Below are 19,762 nucleotides of genomic sequence, written 5' to 3'. Positions count from 1 at the left end.
TTATTTTGAATATATCTTAAATTCCTGTTCAGATTGTCAGGTCTTAAGGGCCTGAGATATGAAAGGGGAGGCTGTTTCAGAGAAGTTACTTAACATGTCTGCGTCCCAGTTTTCTCAAAAATGTTTACTGTTTATGTCCCTTGACTTCCTGATATCCAAATTTGTTCCTCTTGCCTTGCTTAGGATGGAACACATGGCAGGCGCACATAAAGGATAACTGTGGCCCAAGAGATGTCATCATTGCATCCACAGTAGGCCGCAGCTACCTGGAGTAGGAATGTGCTCTGAGAGGCACTCAGGCCGCTGTCGCCTCTGCTGAGAGTCTTAAGCGTGCCTGGATCCCTAAGCATGCCTGGACCCCCAACTGGACCCCCAATGCCTTCATGCTGGGGCTAGAGATAGAGGACCTCATGTCCTTCTTAGCTTTCCTTTTGGCTCAGCATCTGATCAGTGAACTTCTTGCCTTCAAGAACCCACCAGTTTCTAATGCTGAATTTGTTTTAAAAATTTTCTTAAATAATTTTAGGTACTTAGATTTGGTTGCTCTTGGTCTTTGTTGCTGCGCCGGCCTTTCCCGAGTTTCGGTGAGCGGTCTTCTCAATTGTGATGGCTTCTTGTTGTGGAGCCCAGGCTCCAGGGCGTGCGGGCCTCAGTAGTTGCGGCTCCTGGGCTCAGTGATTGTGGCACACCAGCTTAGTTACTCCCCGGCGTGTGGATCTTCCAGAATTGAACCCATGTATCCTGCATTGGCAGGCAGGTTCTTTACTTCTGAGCCACCAGGGAAGCCCCCTGATGCTTAATTTAATATTAGATCAGTTAGGGACAAGTGGACTAGGATACATACGTATTTTTTAAGCAAATGCATATAATCCATTCTGCAAAAAGTTTCCAGGAATGCCATAGAACGAATCAGACCTATCTGTGTCTTTCCTGCCCTCTATCAGAACATTAAGGAGCATCCCAGAATCAGATTTTGAAGTAGAGCTCTTAAATGTCTGCCATGCTTCTCTCTCATGAAATGTTATTAAAACTTTCTAGCTTGTTGAAAACAGATTATTTCCCCTCTCCCACCTTAACTATCTCTGTGGCTTTCGGTAAGTGAATTAGTCTCTTTGGGCACACTTTTTTCACATAAATTGAAGCAGTTGCATTATAATTCTCTACACATTCAGGTAAATAGAAACACTCCCTCTGATTGTAAATGGAATTAATATAAAATTTAATGTGTCTCTTGCTTTATTAGCAAACTTACTTTACCATAGTATGTTCCTTTGTGTGATAGACTATTTCAAGAAAATATATCATCTGTTTTCTAAGGCCTTTGTCTAACATTAGCTCAAACTGCTTTTTACTTTGCCCTTGAAATAGGTTCACCTAAATAGTATTTTCCTTGCTGACCTCAACAGCCTGACATAGTATTGCTTTTTGAGTCACCGTCCTCCTTTTCATTTCCAATATTTTCTTAGCCATACTTTTTAGAAAAGCCTTTTGTGTAAATCCACTTGGAATATCACTAGCTCTTTATTTTCTTTTCTTTGGAAATTGTAAGTATTGTAGTTAAATTACGGGGCTCTTACTCTTGCCCCAGAGACTTGACTCCATCCATATTCATTTCCTTTTTTCCTTCTCTCAACTCTAGATTGTTTTTAAAACTGTGGGTGTCCAGTTTAAAAATCCATTTGGTTAATTTTTCTTTATCTAATTCTGACAGATAAAGCCCTGATGTTTCCCCCTTAGCAGTTGAGCTAATGAAAGCGTGAGCAGGACTGCAGGCCGAATGATCTTGAGAGGGAGGAGTGGGAGGGAAACCTAAAAAACAAAAGTGTCTTTAAAACGAGACGATGGTCTGGCTGTTCGCTGGGTAACAAAAGCATCAGTGGTCATGATTTTTTCATCACTGAAGTTAGATTTTTCTTAATTTTAAAGAGTAGTATAAATTAACTTTTAATGAAACAACATTACTTAGATATGCCTTCTCCAAAAATGAAATTATTCATCTCCTAGAAGATTATACTCTAAGACCAACATGCAAGATAGATAACTATTGACATTTTATATATAAACAAGTTCTTTTTATGTGGATTAACTCTTCTAACTCCAGTGCTCATCGGTGAAGTATACACCTCCTCCTTGGCTTAAATGACTTGGAAGATGGGAGGAAATCCAGTCTTCTAGAAATCTGAAAGAAAAATAGCAACAGCAGCAATGATAATGATAAAATAATTGTAAGGTTAATATCATAAATCCTTACTCTGTGCTTGAAACTAGCATTTTGTGTGCACTGCTGTACTTAATACTTAGGAAAACCTAAGAATGTACACTGTGTCCCTGTGTGCATATTGTAGAGGAGGAAACCGAGGTTTGCAGGGGGTTTTGTACATTTTTAAGATCACATACACAGTGGGGAAACTGGAATTTTATGCAAATTATTGTCCCGGAAAACAAACATTTAATCAGTTCTCTGTCTTGTAAAGAAAGAAACAAAAGGCTGTATCTTGAAAGGCAATTGACAGATGTTTGGATATAAAGTAAAAATAATATATGAATCTATACAGACAATAGACAGCATTTAGGAAAGTGGATTGCGACTTCCTGGCTTTCCAGTGGTTAAGACTTCGCCTTCCAATGCAGGGGATGCAGGTTCCATCCCTGGTCGGGGAACCAAGATCCCACATGCCTCAGGGCCAAAAAACCCAAAACATAACAGAAGCAATATTATAACAAATCCAATAAAGACTTTAAAAATGGTCCACATCCAGAAATCTTAAAAAACAGAAAAGTGGGTTATTTTTCACTTTTGTTCACAACTCTGGGTAATGATACTTAAGAACAGATTTTTACTAGTCTAGTATGCTTATTGAAGATAAAAAATTTAGTGCTGTTTGAGAGTCTTGAGTAAATGAAACTCGTCAGTTCCATTGATCAACTAGGATCAGCTTTCCATTGACATGGAGAATTTTCATGAATTGTTAATGTAGTCTACAGAAAACCTTAGCTGAGTTTAAACTTAATAGATTTCTAGTTTCTAAAGTCTCTTAATTCCCCCTCTTGCCAGAAGATACACTTTTCTCCTCAGTGCCCCAATCTAATTTAGTTTGTGCTCTGATCCTGGAGCCTAAAATAGAAGGCAGAACATTCAAGTAGTAAATAGACGAATCCATTGAAACAAAGTGAGAAAATGATGACAATGAGATCTCAGAGCAAAAATGTGAAGAAAAATTTAACTGACTTGGGGCTTCTTTATAGCAAAGAACGAAGCAAAACATTAAGCAAAATAGAAGAAAACAGTTCTGAATATGAATATTTCTTAAAAAATACCATACAACCAGGGGATGAATTAAATCTCAGTAGCATAAGACAAAGATTCTAGATTAAAATATACCTGAGAAGTGAGATAGAGGAAAAGAACAATTGACTTGATCATTTTTTAAAATAAATAAATGCGTTTGTTTGTTGACTGTGCTGGGCCTTCGTTGCTGCGAATTTTTTCCGGTTCCAGCAAGCAGGGGCTCCTCTTCATTGTGGTGTGCGGGTTTGAAATTGCAGTGGCTTCTCTTGCTGTGGAGCACAGGCTTAATAGTTGTGGTTCACGGGCTTAGTTGTTCTGGAGCGTGTGGTATCTTCCCGGGCCACGGATTGAACCCGAGTCTCCTGCATTGGCAGGCGGATTCCTTACCACCGAACCACCAGGGAAGCCCCCTGATCACTCTTAATGGAGATGAGTCTGCTGAAAAGGGCAATAGATGACACCCACTCTCTGCAGCAGAAGGGTGTGATATATGTCAGCCCAGGAGGACCAGGGTCTTCAGCCCCACTCCCAGAGTCTGGAGAGAACATAAGGATAGGAGAGAGAGTAAAGATCTGAGTCCTGCAAAAACTGGAGTGTACCTGCCCCAAGTGTGGAGTCATCTTGATGTTTACAAATAGAAAAGCTGTTAACTATAAAGTTAATCACAGCATACAGGTAAAAAACCCTGTTCTTCTGTTAGCCAGCTGTTTCTCTCAGGGAACTTTGGGATACAGATATCTAACGCCACATGTCAAGGGTTCTGACCATTGGGAAACAGTGATTATTGGATAGGATGTCAGATAGACAGGAAGCGAAATTGGCTAAAATATTTATTGGATCAGAGTCTGCAACAGAGATAGCTAATCTGTGTTCCTCTTCTGCTTACTAATTGCTTCTAAAATGACTTTACTTGTTTTTACATGCAGTTATTGGATACAACTATTAAAAACATGCAGTTTTAAATCACTGCAGTCTCGAGAATGTGCTAGGAGTATTTTTGGGATAAAGATCTCTATTATGTGTATGTTAAAATAGTCCTCTCGTACAGAGATATTTATTGGAAAACATTATTTGCAATTGTTCTGATTGAGTCTTCTTTGATCCTCCTCCCATCCTTCCTTTTTTTTCTTCTCCATTTGATACTTAAAATTGATTTTATTTATTTTTATTTTTTGTTAAAATTGATTATAAATTAATGTCTATTATCTCCTTTCTCCAACTATGACACTACTCTAAGATTTGAGGAATATTTTAGGAAATGGAAGGTGTATACTTACATAAAGTTACAATTTTGGAGAACACACAAATGTTTGTCATTAAAAGGGCTAGTTTAAATGTATTAAGGTTATCATCTTTTCCTCTATATTCAGAGTAAGGATTAATCTTAAACATTATAAAAATATAGAATTAATTAAAACTTGAAGAAATAAATGTGTTACTGTTAATGGAATTCTTGCTGTAGTTACCTTTGCAGACTAGTATTAATGAAACTTTAGATATAGTGAATGGATTTGGGGAATTGAGATATCTATTTATTTTCTTACCTGAGATGCCAGGATAATCATCTTCGTGAAATAAAGAGCCCAATTAGGGGCATTCTCATTTGTAGATGTTGATGAAGTTTACACAGACTGCTAGGATTTTTAATGTCAGAATGCACTGAACAAGGTCAGTGAGTGAGAAAGGGAAGCACCTCTGTGTTTCGAAAGCCTTCGCCTGTGGAGCAGAGGGGCATGCTCATGTGCTGGAGCCACGTTCTGCTCCTGCCCTGACCTGGCTTGTGGTCCCTTTCCCAGGTTGGTATCTCTAGGCGTTGCCAGGCTCTAAGTTGCCCTAGAGAAGGGAAAAGCTGCTTCAAATGTTACTTATTTTTGTGTGTTCATCTTATATCCTCCTACTGTGCTGAACTCACTTATTCTAGGAGTTTGGTGATTTTTCCCTTTCCTTTTTTTCCCCTGTAGATCCCTTTGAGTTTTGTACATAAACTGTCATGTCATCTGCAGATAGGAACAATTTTATTCTTCCTTCCTGATCTGTATGCATTTTACTAATTTTCCTTATTGCAGTGGCTGTAACTTCTAGTACTGTGCTCTAACAAGATTTGTGAAAGCAATATCCTCACTTTTTTCCCATTCTTCAAGGGAAACCATTGATTCTTTTACCATTAAGTATTGATGTTAGCCATAGATTCTTGCAGATGCTCTTTATCAAGTGGAGAAAGTTCCACTCTGTTGCTAGTTTGCTGAGAATTTGTATCATGAATGGGTGTTGGATTTTGTCACATGCTTTTCCTGCATCAGTTGTTTTGATCATATGATTTTCTTATTCAACTTTTGGTATGGTGAATTCTCTTGACTGATTTTCACATGTTTTGCATATATGAAATCTCATTTGTTCATGGTATATAGTTATTTTTACATATTGCTAGACTCAGATTGCTAGTATTTGTTGAGCGTTGTTCTAAGTTAATGAGGGATATTGGGCTGTGCTTTAAATTTTTTAAATCTGTATATTTGTCTGACTTTGGTATCAGGGTTATATTAGCCTTTATAACATGAGTTGGGAAGTATTCCCACTTCAATTTTTTTTTTGGAATAGATTATGTAAAACTGATGCTAACTCTTCTTTAAATGTTTGATAAAATTATCCAGTAAAGCCATCTGTGCTTGAGAATTTCTTTTTTGAGGGAATTTTTCTATTGCCGAATTCAGTGTGTTTAGTGGCTACAAGTGTATGTGGGCCTTCTGTTTCATCTTAGCTGAGTTTGGGTAGCTTGTGGGTTTTGAGAAATTGGTGCTTTTTTGCTGTTGTTGATTTTTTGAGCATGGAGTTCATAGTATTCTCTTACAGTGCCTGCAGCAGTTACAGTGCCATGCCCTGCTTTATTCCGGTTGTAGATGACTTGGGTTTTCTCTTTGTTTCAGTCTTGCTACAGGCTTGTCAGTTTTGTTGATTTTTGTTTCATTCATTTTTTGTTATTTTCCTATTTTCAATTTCATTGATTTCTGTTCTTATTATTATTTCCTTCCTTTTATTTCCTTTGTGCTTATTTTTCTGCTTTTTCTGGTTTCTTGAGGTGGGAATACAGATTATTAATTTGAGACCTTGTTCTCTTCTCTCATGTGAGCATTTTAATGCCATAAACATGTTCTCTTTTTTTTTTTTTCCTGTTCTTGATGTATTACATTTTTGTTTTTATTCATTTCTCTGTGTGTTGTTTTTTTTTTTTTTTTCCTTTTTTTTTTCCTCTGTGTTTTTAAAATTCTGTTCTTTTTTGGCCTATGATTTATTTGAAAGTATATTGTTGAATGTAGAAGTGTTAGGATGTTTTTATGTTGCACTTTTGTTATTGATTTGTTGTCTGATTCCATTGTGATTGGAGAACATACTCTGATTTCAATGCTTTTTAAGTTGTTGATGTTTGTTTTATGACCCAGGAGTTGTCCAAGGAATTGTCCTGTCTTGAGGACTTGTCCAAGGTATCTTAAAAGGAATGTGTATTGTGTTGACAAAGGCTATGTTGCCTGTGAATGTCAGTTAGATCCTGTTGGTTGATGGTGTTCTGGGTTTTTAGTATCTTTTAGTTATATGTATATATATTCTTTTATATCTTATGTATCTCTTAGTTTTACCAGTGAGATGTTTGATGGCCGAGATGTTGAAGTCCTTGAATATAACAGAATTTGTCTATTTTTCCTTTTGGCTTTTCCAATTTTTGTTTCATCATTTTGCAACTCTGGTGCGTACACATTTGGGCACAGTATTTATTCATGGTGAATTGATTCCTTTATCTAATGTTACTCTTTGTCCCTGCTCTGAAGTCTGCTATATCTGATATTTACATAGCAATACCTTTTAAAAAAAGTTAGCATGATAAATCTCTTTCTACCCTTTACGTAATACAAAATGTTTCTGTTGTGTTGAAGTATATGGTTGAATAATCATTTTAATCATTCTGTCACTTCCTGCCTTTTAATTGATGCGTTTAAACCATTTACTTTAAAGTGATTTTTGATATGTCAGTGCTCAATTCTTCTTTTGTTTCTTATTTTACTATTTCTTTTTTTTTGTCTTTCTCTGAGTTCAACATTTTTTAGAATCCATCTTGTTTATATATATATATTAGTGTATCACTTTGTGTATTTTTAAGTGGTTGCTAACATTAAATTGTGTATTTTAACTTAACACAGCCCCCTGATATCAATGTTTTACAACTTGGCAGTATTAAAACCTTGATTTCATTGAGATTCCATGGCCCTTAGCACTTTTTTTCCCCTTAAATAACACCCTTACCACTTTAAAAAATATAATTTCCTAAAGTGTTTCTTCTCTATACATTCTGTTCAACTGGTGTCATTATAATTTTATCTCAACCATCAAGTATGATTTAAGAGATTATTATTATTTTAATGTTGGGTGGGGTTTTTTGTTTGTCTTTGTTTTTTTAGTTTTATAGGTTGGATTCCCCCCCACCTTTTGTGAATGTTAAAAGAACTATTGCATTCCTTGGTTAAACCCTATGTGGTGATGGTGTATTTATCCTTTTTATACATTAATGGGTTAAATTTGCTGAAATTTTAATGAGAATTTTTGCATCTGTAATAATGAAGAATGTTGATCTGTAGTTTTTCCCTTCTTTTAATGTCTTTGTTTTTGGTATCAGAGTAATGTTGGCTTCCTAAAATGAGTTTGGAAGTTTTTCTTCTGTGTTTGGAGAGAGTTTGGGTTGAACTGTTATTTTTTTCTTCTTTAAATATTTGGGAGAATTCATCAATTTATGTGAATGGGCCTAGACTTTTCTTTGTGAGATTTTTAACTGCAGAGTAACTTCTTTACTGTATATACGGCTATTCATGTTAACTGTTAATTTTTTTTAAAAACTGATCTTTGGCATTTTGAGTCTTTAAAGAAATTATCCATATTATAATCTGAATTGTTGACTGTATTGACAGAATTTTTAATGGTATTCCTTTACTGGCTTTATATCTATAGGACGTGTAGTTGTGTCTACTCTTTCATTTCTTACATTTCTAATATGTGACTCCTCTTTACTGTCAAGTCTGACTAGAGGTATATCGATTTTATTCATCTTCTCAAACAAAACTTTGACTTCTTTGATTTTTATTTTCTGCTATTTTGTTGATTACATTTATTTTAGGTTTAATTTGCTCTTCATTTTCTAATTTCTTATATTGGTCACTTCTTTGGGCATGTGGAAAAAGAATTATATTGATAAGACATGGATGATTCTTACCTAATACTTAGAATATAATGCGTACTGTACACATATCTGCAGTGCAGGCATCACATGTATACACCATACGTCTCATAGTGTATGATTGCATGTTGGACGTACTCACAAGGTACAATCCCTACACGATACCTGAGTTCACATGTTGATTGACAGTTTTAAGATGGCTGCAATATCACTTTAGTCACAGACACTTAAGCAGTTTATTATTTTTGTCCCAATCTGTGGCAGCAGGTGGTATACCAAACGCCTCTACAACCAATATCTCCAATGGGCATAAGTAATGAGATTTACTTACTTTTATTTTATTGTGGTTTTATTTAAAAGTGACTATGTTTAAACATTCAAGTTTTTATAAGTCTTGTATAAATTATTTCCTTTTTTGTAGACTTTTTATTTGGAATATTTTCAAACATTCAGGAAATTTCTAAGGATCAAAATAGAATAAAAAAACATGGACCTTTACGGCACTTCACCTGTTGTTGACAGTGTGCCCCGTGTGCGTTATCATTTGCTGTGTATTCTCGCCTCCCACACACCATGTGTACATCAAAAAATGCATTTCTATACATGAAAGGACTACACAGCTTAAAGCTCTTCTGGAGTAGTATTGTGTCCCATGGCTCCACAATATTTAAAATGCCATTCAGGCAACCTATTAAGTAAAAAATTAGGGAATAGAACCAAGACCATGCACTGTCTTTTTGCTGTGTTGAATTTTAAAATATTGAGATATAATCCCATATCATAGATTCATGCTTTTAAAGTATACCATTGAGTGTTTTAGTATATTCACATTTTGTGCAACCATCCCCATGATCTAATTTCAAAATATTTTCAGCACCCCCAAAAAGAACCCTCATGTACATCAGATTCACACCCCACTTCCTCCTAGCCCCTAGTGACTGTTAAATCAACCTTTATTTCTATGGATTTTCCTATTCTGGACATGTCGTGTAATACATGTGGTCTTCTGTGTCTGGCTTAGTTCACTTAGCGTTATGTTTTCAAGGGTCATCCATGTGTAGCATGCATCAGGAGTCCACTGTGTGTGCGCGGCTGAGAAACGTTCCATTATGTGGACTCACCACATAATGAGTCGTTAGAATTGTCTGTTGTTCATCTGTCAGTGGACACTTAGGGTGTTTCTGCTTTTTGGCTATTATGAATAGTACTGTTGGAACATTTGTGGGTAAGTTTTTGTACATATGTTTTTAGTTCTCTAGTGTATATATATGAGTAGAATGGCTTTGTCTATGGCAGCTCTGTATTTACCTTTGGGAATAACTGCCAAACTGTTCTCCAAAGTGGCTATTCCACTTTTTACTCCAATCAGCGACTTAGAGCTTTGCAATTTATCCATGCCCTTACCAGTACTTATTATTGTTTATCTTTTTAATTATTGCTGTCATAGTATGTGTGAAGTGGTACCTTGTTTTGGTTTTGATTTGAATTTCCCCGAGGACCAATTTTGAACATATTATGTGCTTATTGGCAATTTGTCTTCTTTTAGAGAAATGTTTATTCAGATCTCTTGTCTTTTTGTTATTTTTAAAGTTGAAATATTCGTCTTTGCGAGGAGGGGGGCAAGTTCCATATATTCTGTGTACATAACCCTTAACAGATAAATAATTTGCAAAAATCTTCTGTCCTCTGGGTTGTCTTTTCACTTTCTTGATAGTGCCCTTTGAAGCACAGGAATTTTAATTTTAATGAGGTCCAAGTTATGTGCTTTTCTTTGCTTAGCTATCCTAGCTTCAGAAACATTGCCTAATTCAAGGTTATGAAGATGTACCCACAGTATCTTCTAAGAGTTTTAGAACTTTAGCTCTTACACCAAGGTTTTTGCTCATTTTGAGTTAATTTTTACATACAGTATGAGGTAGGGTCCAGCTTCATTCTTTCACATGTAGATCCCGGTTGCCCTAATGCTACTTACTGAAAACACTATCCATTCTTCTTTGTGCCATAAATGAATTGATCCTAAATATGAGGGTTTCTTTCTGGATTCTCACTTCTGTTGATCTCCATGTTTATCTTTATTCCTAGTAGCACACTGTCTTGATTACTGTAACTTTGTAGTAAGTTTTGAAATCATGAAGTAAGAGTTCTCCACTGTGTTCTTCTTTGTCAAGGTTATTTTGGCTATTAAGGATTTCTCTCAGTTTCTTAAGAGCTTTAGGATCAATTTGGGGGAAAAAAGTGGGATTTTGATAACGGTTGCATTGAATCTAAGATCAACTTAGGGAGTATTACAGTCTTTACATTGTTAAGTATTCCAGCCTATGTCTTTCTATTTATTTAGGCCTTTAATTTCTTTCATTGAAGCTTTGTAGTGTAAAGTATATTAGTCTTACACTTCATCATGATGTATAAGCCTCTATATATGTTGCTAGAAGCGTATTTTGTATTTTCTTGCGGACTTGATATCCATATGTATAAGGGATATTGAGCTATAGTTTGCTTTTTTTGATAACTTTATCTGATTCTGGTATCAGTATTAAGGGCTCAGAATATGTTGGGAAGTGTTTTCCCCGTCTGCTTTATTTTGGAAGTTTGTGAAGCCCTGGTATAACTTCTTCTTTAAACATTTGGTGGAATGAAACCATTTGTCCCTAGGTTTTCCTTTGTAGGAAGGTTTTTAATTAGAAATTCAGTCTCTTGTTACAGGTCCAAGGTCCATTCAGGCTTATTCTTGACTTAATTTCAGTAGTGTGTGTGTGTGTGTGTGTTTTTTCCAGTTTATTTATTTATTTATTTTTTTTATTTCTCATGTGTTCCCCATCCTGAACCCTCCTCCCTCCTCCCTCCCCATACCATCCCTCTGGGTCGTCCCAGTGCACCAGCCCCAAGCATCCAGCATCGTGCATTGAACCTGAACTGGCATCTCGTTTCATACATGACATTTCACATGTTTCAATGCCATTCTCCCAAATCTTCCCACCCTCTCCCTCTCCCACAGAGTCCATAAGCCTGTTCTATACATCAGTGTCTCTTTTGCTGTCTCGTATACAGGGTTATCGTTACCATCTTTCTAAATTCCATATATATGCGTTAGTATACTGTATTGGTGTTTTTCCTTCTGGCTTACTTCACTCTGTATAATAGGCTCCAGTTTCATCCACCTCATTAGAACTGATTCAAATGTATTCTTTTTAATGGCTGAGTAATACTCCATTGTGTATATGTACCACAGCTTTCTTATCCATTCATCTACTGATGGACATCTAGGTTGCTTCCGTGTCCTGGCTATTATCAACAGTGCTGCGATGAACATTGGGGTACACGTGTCTCTTTCCCTTCTGGTTTCCTCAGTGTGTATGCCCAGCAGTGGGATTGCTGGATCATAAGGCAGTTCTATTTCCAGTTTTTTAAGGAATCTCCACACTGTTCTCCATAGTGGCTGTACTAGTTTGCATTCCCACCAACAGTGTAAGAGGGTTCCCTTTTCTCCACACCCTCTCCAGCATTTATTATTTGTAGACTTTTGGATCGCAGCCATTCTGACTGGTGTGAAATGGTATCTCATAGTGGTTTTGATTTGCATTTCTCTGATAATGAGTGATGTTGAGCATTTTTTCATGTGTTTGTTAGCCATCTGTATGTCTTCTTTGGAGAAATGTCTATTTAGATCTTTGGCCCATTTTTTGATTGGGTCATTTATTTTTCTGGAGTTGAGCTGTAGGAGTTGCTTGTATATTTTTGAGATTAGTTGTTTGTTGGTTGCTTCATTTGCTATTATTTTCTCCCATTCTGAAGGCTGTCTTTTCACCTTGCTAATAGTTTCCTTTGATGTGCAGAAGCTTTTAAGTTTAATTAGGTCCCATTTGTTTATTTTTGCTTTTGTTTCCAATATTCTGGGAGGTTGGTCATAGAGGATCCTGCTGTGATGTATGTCAGAGAGTGTTTTGCCTATGTTCTCCTCTAGGAGTTTTATAGTTTCTGGTCTTACGTTGAGATCTTTAATGCATTTTGAGTTTATTTTTGTATATGGTGTTAGAAAGTGTTCTAGTTTCATTCTTTTACAAGTGGTTGACCAGATTTCCCAGCACCACTTGTTAAAGAGATTGTCTTTAATCCATTGTATATTCTTGCCTCCTTTGTCAAAGATAAGGTGTCCATATGTGCGTGGATTTATCTCTGGGCTTTCTATTTTGTTCCATTGATCTATATTTCTGTCTTTGTGCCAGTACCATACTGTCTTGATAACTGTGGCTTTGTAGTAGAGCCTGAAGTCAGGTAGGTTGATTCCTCCAGTTCCATTTTTCTTTCTCAAGATCGCTTTGGCTATTCGAGGTTTTTTGTATTTCCATACAAATTGTGAAATTATTTGTTCTAGCTCTGTGAAGAATACTGTTGGTAGCTTGATAGGGATTGCATTGAATCTATAAATTGCTTTGGGTAGTATACTCATTTTCACTATATTGATTCTTCCAATCCATGAACATGGTATATTTCTCCATCTATTAGTGTCCTCTTTGATTTCTTTCACCAGTGTTTTATACTTTTCTATATATAGGTCTTTAGTTTCTTTAGGTAGATATATTCCTAAGTATTTTATTCTTTTCGTTGCAATGGTGAATGGAATTGTTTCCTTAATTTCTCTTTCTGTTTTCTCATTATTAGTGTATAGGAATGCAAGGGATTTCTGTGTGTTGATTTTATATCCTGCAACTTTACTATAATCATTGATTAGTTCTAGTAATTTTCTGGTGGAGTCTTTAGGGTTTTCTATGTAGAGGATCATGTCATCTGCAAATAGTGAGAGTTTTACTTCTTCTTTTCCAATTTGGATTCCTTTTATTTCTTTTTCTGCTCTGATTGCTGTGGCCAAAACTTCCAAAACTATGTTGAATAGTAATGGTGAAAGTGGGCACCCTTGTCTTGTTCCTGACTTTAGGGGAAATGCTTTCAATTTTTCACCATTGAGGATAATGTTTGCTGTGGGTTTGTCATATATAGCTTTTATTATGTTGAGGTATGTTCCTTCTATTCCTGCTTTCTGGAGAGTTTTTATCATAAATGGGTGTTGAATTTTGTCAAAGGCTTTCTCTGCATCTATTGAGATAATCATATGGTTTTTGTTTTTCAATTTGTTAATGTGGTGTATTACATTGATTGATTTGCGGATATTGAAGAATCCTTGCATCCCTGGGATAAAGCCCACTTGGTCATGGTGTATGATCTTTTTAATGTGTTGTTGGATTCTGATTGCTAGAATTTTGTTTAGGATTTTTGCATCTATATTCATCAGTGATATTGGTCTGTAGTTTTCTTTTTTTGTGGGATCTTTGTCAGGTTTTGGTATTAGGGTGATGGTGGCCTCATAGAATGAGTTTGGAAGTTTACCTTCCTCTGCAATTTTCTGGAAGAGTTTGAGCAGGATAGGTGTTAGCTCTTCTCTAAATTTTTGGTAGAATTCAGCTGTGAAGCCGTCTGGACCTGGGCTTTTGTTTGCTGGAAGATTTTTGATTACAGTTTCAATTTCCGTGCTTGTGATGGGTCTGTTAAGGTTTTCTATTTCTTCCTGGTCGAGTTTTGGAAAGTTGTACTTTTCTAAGAATTTGTCCATTTCTTCCTCGTTGTCCATTTTATTGGCATATAATTGTTGATAATAGTCTCTTATGATCCTTTGTATTTCTGTGTTGTCTATTGTGATCTCTCCATTTTCGTTTCTAATTTTATTGATTTGATTTTTCTCCCTTTGTTTCTTGATGAGTCTGGCTGATGGTTTATCAATTTTATTTATCCTTTCAAAGAACCAGCTTTTGGCTTTGTTGATTTTTGCTATGGTCTCTTTTGTTTCTTTTGCATTTATTTCTGCTCTAATTTTTAAGATTTCTTTCCTTCTACTAACCCTGGGGTTCTTCATTTCTTCCTTTTCTAGTTGCTTTAGGTGTAGAGTTAGGTTATTTATTTGACTTTTTTCTTGTTTCTTGAGGTGTGCCTGTATTGCTATGAACTTTCCCCTTAGGACTGCTTTTACTGTGTCCCACAGGTTTTGGGTTGTTGTGTTTTCATTTTCATTCGTTTCTATGCAAATTTTGATTTCTTTTTTGATTTCTTCTGTGATTTGTTGGTTATTCAGCAGGGTGTTGTTCAGCCTCCATATGTTGGAATTTTTAATAGTTTTTCTCCTGTAATTGAGATCTAATCTTACTGCATTGTGGTCAGAAAAGATGCTTGGAATGATTTCTATTTTTTTGAATTTACCAAGGCTAGCTTTATGGCCCAGGATGTGATCTATCCTGGAGAAGGTTCCATGTGCGCTTGAGAAAAAGGTGAAATTCATTGTTTTGGGATGAAATGTCCTATAGATATCAATTAGGTCTAACTGGTCTATTGTATCATTTAAAGTTTGGGTTTCCTTGTTAATTTTCTGTTTAGTTGATCTATCCATAGGTGTGAGTGGGGTATTAAAGTCTCCCACTATTATTGTGTTATTGTTAATTTCTCCTTTCATACTTGTTAGCATTTGTCTTACATACTGCGGTGCTCCCATGTTGGGTGCATATATATTTATAACTGTTATATCTTCTTCTTGGATTGATCCTTTGATCATTATGTAGTGACCTTCTTTGTCTCTTTTCACAGCCTTTGTTTTAAAGTCTATTTTATCTGATATGAGTATTGCTACTCCTGCTTTCTTTTGGTCCCTATTTGCATGGAAAATCTTTTTCCAGCCCTTCACTTTCAGTCTGTATGTGTCCCCTGTTTTGAGGTGGGTCTCCTGTAGACAACATATGTAGGGGTCTTGTTTTTGTATCCATTCAGCCAGTCTTTGTCTTTTGGTTGGGGCATTCAACCCATTTACGTTTAAGGTAATTACTGATAAGTATGATCCCGTTGCCATTTACTTTATTGTTTGGGGTTCGAATTTATACACCATTTTTGTGTTTCCTGTCTAGAGAATATCCTTTAGTATTTGTTGGAGAGCTGGTTTGGTGGTGCAGAATTCTCTCAGCTTTTGCTTGTCTGAGAAGCTTTTGATTTCTCCTTCATATTGAATGAGATCCTTGCTGGGTACAATAATCTGGGCTGTAGGTTATTTTCTTTCATCATTTTAAGTATGTCTTGCCATTCCCTCCTGGCTTGAAGAGTTTCTATTGAAAGATCAGCTGTTATCCTTATGGGAATCCCCTTGTGGGTTATTTGTTGTTTTTCCCTTGCTGCTTTTAATATTTGTTCTTTGTGTTTGATCTTTATTAATTTGATTAATATGTGTCTTGGGGTGTTTCGCCTGGGGTTTATCCTGTTTGGGATTCTCTGGGTTTCTTGGACTTGGGTGATTCTTTCCTTCCCCAGTTTAGGGAAGTTTTCAACTATTATCTCCTCAAGTATTTTCTCATGGTCTTTCTTTTTGTCTTCTTCTGGAACCCCTATGATTCAAATGTTGTAGCGTTTAATATTGTCCTGGAGGTCTCTGAGATTGTCCTCATTTCTTTTAATTCGTTTTTCTTTTATTCTCTCTGATTCATTTATTTCTACCATTCTATCTTCTAATTCACTAATCCTATCTTCTGCCTCTGTTATTCTACTATTTGTTGCCTCCAGAGTGTTTTTAATTTCATTTATTGCATTATTCATTATATATTGACTCTTTTTTATTTCTTCTAGGTCCTTGTTAAACCTTTCTTGCATCTTCTCAATCCTTGTCTCCAAGCTATTTATCTGTGATTCCATTTTAATTTCAAGATTTTGGATCAATTTCACTATCATTATTCGGAATTCTTTATCAGGTAGATTCCCTATCTCTTCCTCTTTGGTTTGGTTTGGTGGGCGTTTATCCTGTTCCTTTATCTGCTGGCTATTCCTCTGTCTCTTCATCTTGTTTAAATTGCTGAGTTTGGGGTGTCCTTTCTGTATTCTGGCAGTATGTGGAGTTCTCTTTATTGTGGCTTTTCCTCGCTGTGTGTGGGTTTGTACAGGTGGCTTGTCAAGGTTTCCTGGTTAGGGAAGCTTGTGTCGGTGTTGTGATGGGTGGAGCTGTATTTCTTCTCTTTGTTCAGTCGCGCTGTGGGGAGGGAGGGAGGGATGCTGCAAACAAATAACACTGGCGTGCGCTCGCAGTGCCTCAGCCACACTGGGTCTGCCCCCGCTCACGGCGCGTGTAGCCTCCCTGCCCACACTGCTCGGGCTCTAGGTTGTTCCGCCGGGAACAATCCGAGGCTGGCCCTGGGTTGCATGTACCTCCCAGGTCCAAGCCGCTCAGGTTCAGGCACTCGGGTAGTCCTCAGAGGCGCAGACTCAGTTGGGCCTGAGTTTTGTGCTCTTCCCAGGTCCGAGCAGCTCAAGTGATGAGGTGTTTGGCGAGCGCCAATGCTGCGACTTATCGCCTCCCCGCCACTCGGTTATCTGGGTGTAAAACCGGCGCACCTTCTCAGGCAGATGTTAACCGTCCAGACCCCCAAAAAGTTTTAGTTAGCAAAGAAGCCTGCTTACAGTTTTATAGATAATGTCTCTCTGGGGCTGCGATTGCCCCCTTCCGGCTCTGGCTGCCTGTCACCGGAGGGGGAAGGTCTGCAGCCGGCTATCTCTGTTCAATTCTTTGTTCCGTGCGCGGGCCTGGTGGTCTTAGGTTAGGGCTGGTTTTTCGCGTGGTAGATATCCCACAGTCTGGTTTGCTAGCCCAAATTATTTCGCTCAGATAGTGCTCAGGGTATTCAGGCCAGATTCTTACTCTAAGCGATGCAGCCCGCGCTGCGCCTCCCTGCCCAGCCCCCGCTTGCTAATGGCGCGTGCAGGCGTCTGCGCTGCTTCTCCGCTGGGGGAGTTACCGTAGGACTCGCAATCTTCGAGTTTTAATTGTTTATTTATTTTTTCTTCCTGTTATGTTGCCCTCTGTGCTTCCAAAGCTCGGCACAGATTCGGCAGTGAGAAGGTTTCCTGGTGTTTGGAAACTTCTCTCTTTTTAAGACTCCCTTCCCGGGACGGAACTCCGTCCCTCCCTCTTTTGTCTCTTTTTTTGTCTTTTATATTTTTTCCTACCTCCTTTCGAAGAGTTGGATTGCTTTTCTGGGTGCCTGATGTCCTCTGCCAGCATTCAGAAGTTGTTTTGTGGAATTTACTCGACGTTTAAATGCTCTTTTGATGAATTTGTGGGGGAGAAAGTGTTCTCCCCGTCCTACTCCTCCGCCATCTTGGCTCCTCCCTCAGTAGTGTGTGTTTTTCCGGGTGTTCGTCCGTGCATCTAATTCGTTGGTGTACAGTTGTTCCTAGTTATTCTCTTTTTATAATCTGTCTCTATAAGGTTGGTAGGTGCCTTTTATTTCTGTAAAGTCGATAGCTGTTCATTCGCTCTGACTCTTTGGGACCCCATGGACTGCAGCGTGCCAGGCTTCGCTGTCCTTCACTGTCTTTCGGAGTTTGCTCAAACTCATGTCCGTTGAGTTGGTGATGCCATCCAACCGTCTCATGACATATTTCTACCCATTATTTACAGCATTCATTGTTTTCATGACTTATAGAAGATGTCTGGAAACAAGCACTGTCTAGTCATCATTTGCCATATTCAGAAAAAAGAATCTCTACCTAAAAAAATTTATATTATAAAAAATTAGAATTATAATTATAATTATAATTATAAAAATTATATTATAAATTATCCCTAATTATAGTAGAGAAAGATTTACCTTTAAAGTGAAGATATTTTTGTCTTATTCTTTACTAAAGTGCAATGGGGAAGTAAACTCAATTTCTGATCTTCTGTTTTGAATATAAGTGATTAAATAACTGACACACTGAGATTTTTTCCACAGAAAATGAATGTCTTTGTTACTCTCAGACATTGTAGTGATGTAGGTGAATATGAGAAGCTTAAAGTGCATCCTGCTGAGCTCAATTTCATAGAGCAAATGCTAGTAGGACCCTGAAAGCCAGAAGTTAAGCCCCTTGTGTTTATGTATCCTGCTTCCTCCCTTTGTATAGGAATATATGCCTGATCGTAAAAATTAGGTTGATTGAAGGTACTGCTGGTTGTGAGCATTAGCGTCACTTTATTTTGAAAGTAAACAGTAATGGGTGTAGAAGCTTAGGTTCTGAAGTCCCATGGTTGAAATTTATGGCCCCTCTCAAGCCACTTTCTTGCTGAGTGACCTTGAGCCTAACCTCACTGAACCTTTATCTTCAAATGGAATCCATAATATCTATGTCATAAACTTAGTTTGACGTTTAGTAACACAGTGACCGATGATTATCAGCATTTTTTCCGCACTCGGTCTTTGCTGCGGCACTCAGGCTTTCTCTAGTTACAGCGCACCCGGGTGCTCCAGTTGCAGCGTGCTGGCTTAGTTGCCGTGCAGCGTGTGGGATCTTAGTTCCCCAGCCAGGGAGCAAACCCACATCCCTGCTTTGGAAGGCAGATTCTTAACCACTGGACTGCCAGGAAAGTCCCCTAGACATCATTCTTTCTTCTACATCTGGTTGCTGCTCTAACTGGAAAACATTGGGACAGTTTAGAATTCCATTAGTGTATAAAATAAGGGACAGAAATTCTCAGGAGAGGAAGTAGCTGTCCTTGGTGGTTTCCAATCTAGAGATGTGGCCATATGGGAATTTGACTTGCTTGGGTTCCTTTTTGTAATTTATACCTTAATAACTGTTAACACATTAAATGACTAAGTGCATATCTAGTGTCACTTCTGCTTTTCTAGACATACAACTTAAAGTTATTAAGATCGATCACTTAAAGTAAAATACTCTAATTAATTTTATTCCAGAGTTGAATCCTGTTCATTTCTACATGCTTTAAGGAAAGCTGTTGATGTATAACACAGTATTCTCCTTTCAGGACTTTATAATAGCTGCTGGTCTTTTTTTTTTCCCCCCACCTAAGGTATCTCATGTATTTTTTCTTAAAGCTCCTACTTACATTATATTAGGTATTATATACCCAAATTATATTACTACTTTTCTATATTTAGGAAAGCTCTCATCAGTTAGATAAAGGTCTGACCTTGGTTGTTGATGGAATCTTACGTGATGGTTGTTGTATCATAACTAATGTTATTTGGTGACTAAGTTGTGTCTGACTGTGACCCCATGGACTACAGCACGCCAGGCTTCCCTGTCCTTCACTATCTCCTGCAGTTTGCACAAACTCATGTCCATTGAGTCGGTGATGCCATCCAGCCATCTCATACTCTGTCGCCTCCTTCTTCTCCTGCCCTCAATCTTTCCTGGCATCAGAGTCTTTTCCAGTGAGTTGGCTCTTGACAGCAGGT

General features: G+C 37.4%; 1 protein-coding gene and 1 long non-coding RNA gene across 4 annotated transcripts in view; one reads left to right on the top strand and one right to left on the bottom strand.

The window, feature by feature from the left end:
• Positions 1–19,762, top strand: part of TMEM131 (transmembrane protein 131) — a 185,738-nt gene that overhangs the window by 32,796 nt on the left and 133,180 nt on the right. The gene's annotated exons all lie outside the window — the stretch shown is intronic.
• On the bottom strand, positions 1,929–17,823 carry LOC132346537 (uncharacterized). The gene is made up of 2 exons (XR_009496360.1): positions 17,529–17,823; positions 1,929–2,179 (listed from the first exon to the last, which is right to left on the bottom strand). It is a non-coding gene; the product is annotated as an uncharacterized lncRNA (long non-coding RNA).

The sequence above is a fragment of the Bos taurus genome, chromosome 11, assembly GCF_002263795.3.
Source record: "Bos taurus isolate L1 Dominette 01449 registration number 42190680 breed Hereford chromosome 11, ARS-UCD2.0, whole genome shotgun sequence".
Taxonomy (NCBI): domain Eukaryota; kingdom Metazoa; phylum Chordata; class Mammalia; order Artiodactyla; family Bovidae; genus Bos; species Bos taurus.
This window is presented reverse-complemented; position numbering and strand designations above follow the sequence as displayed.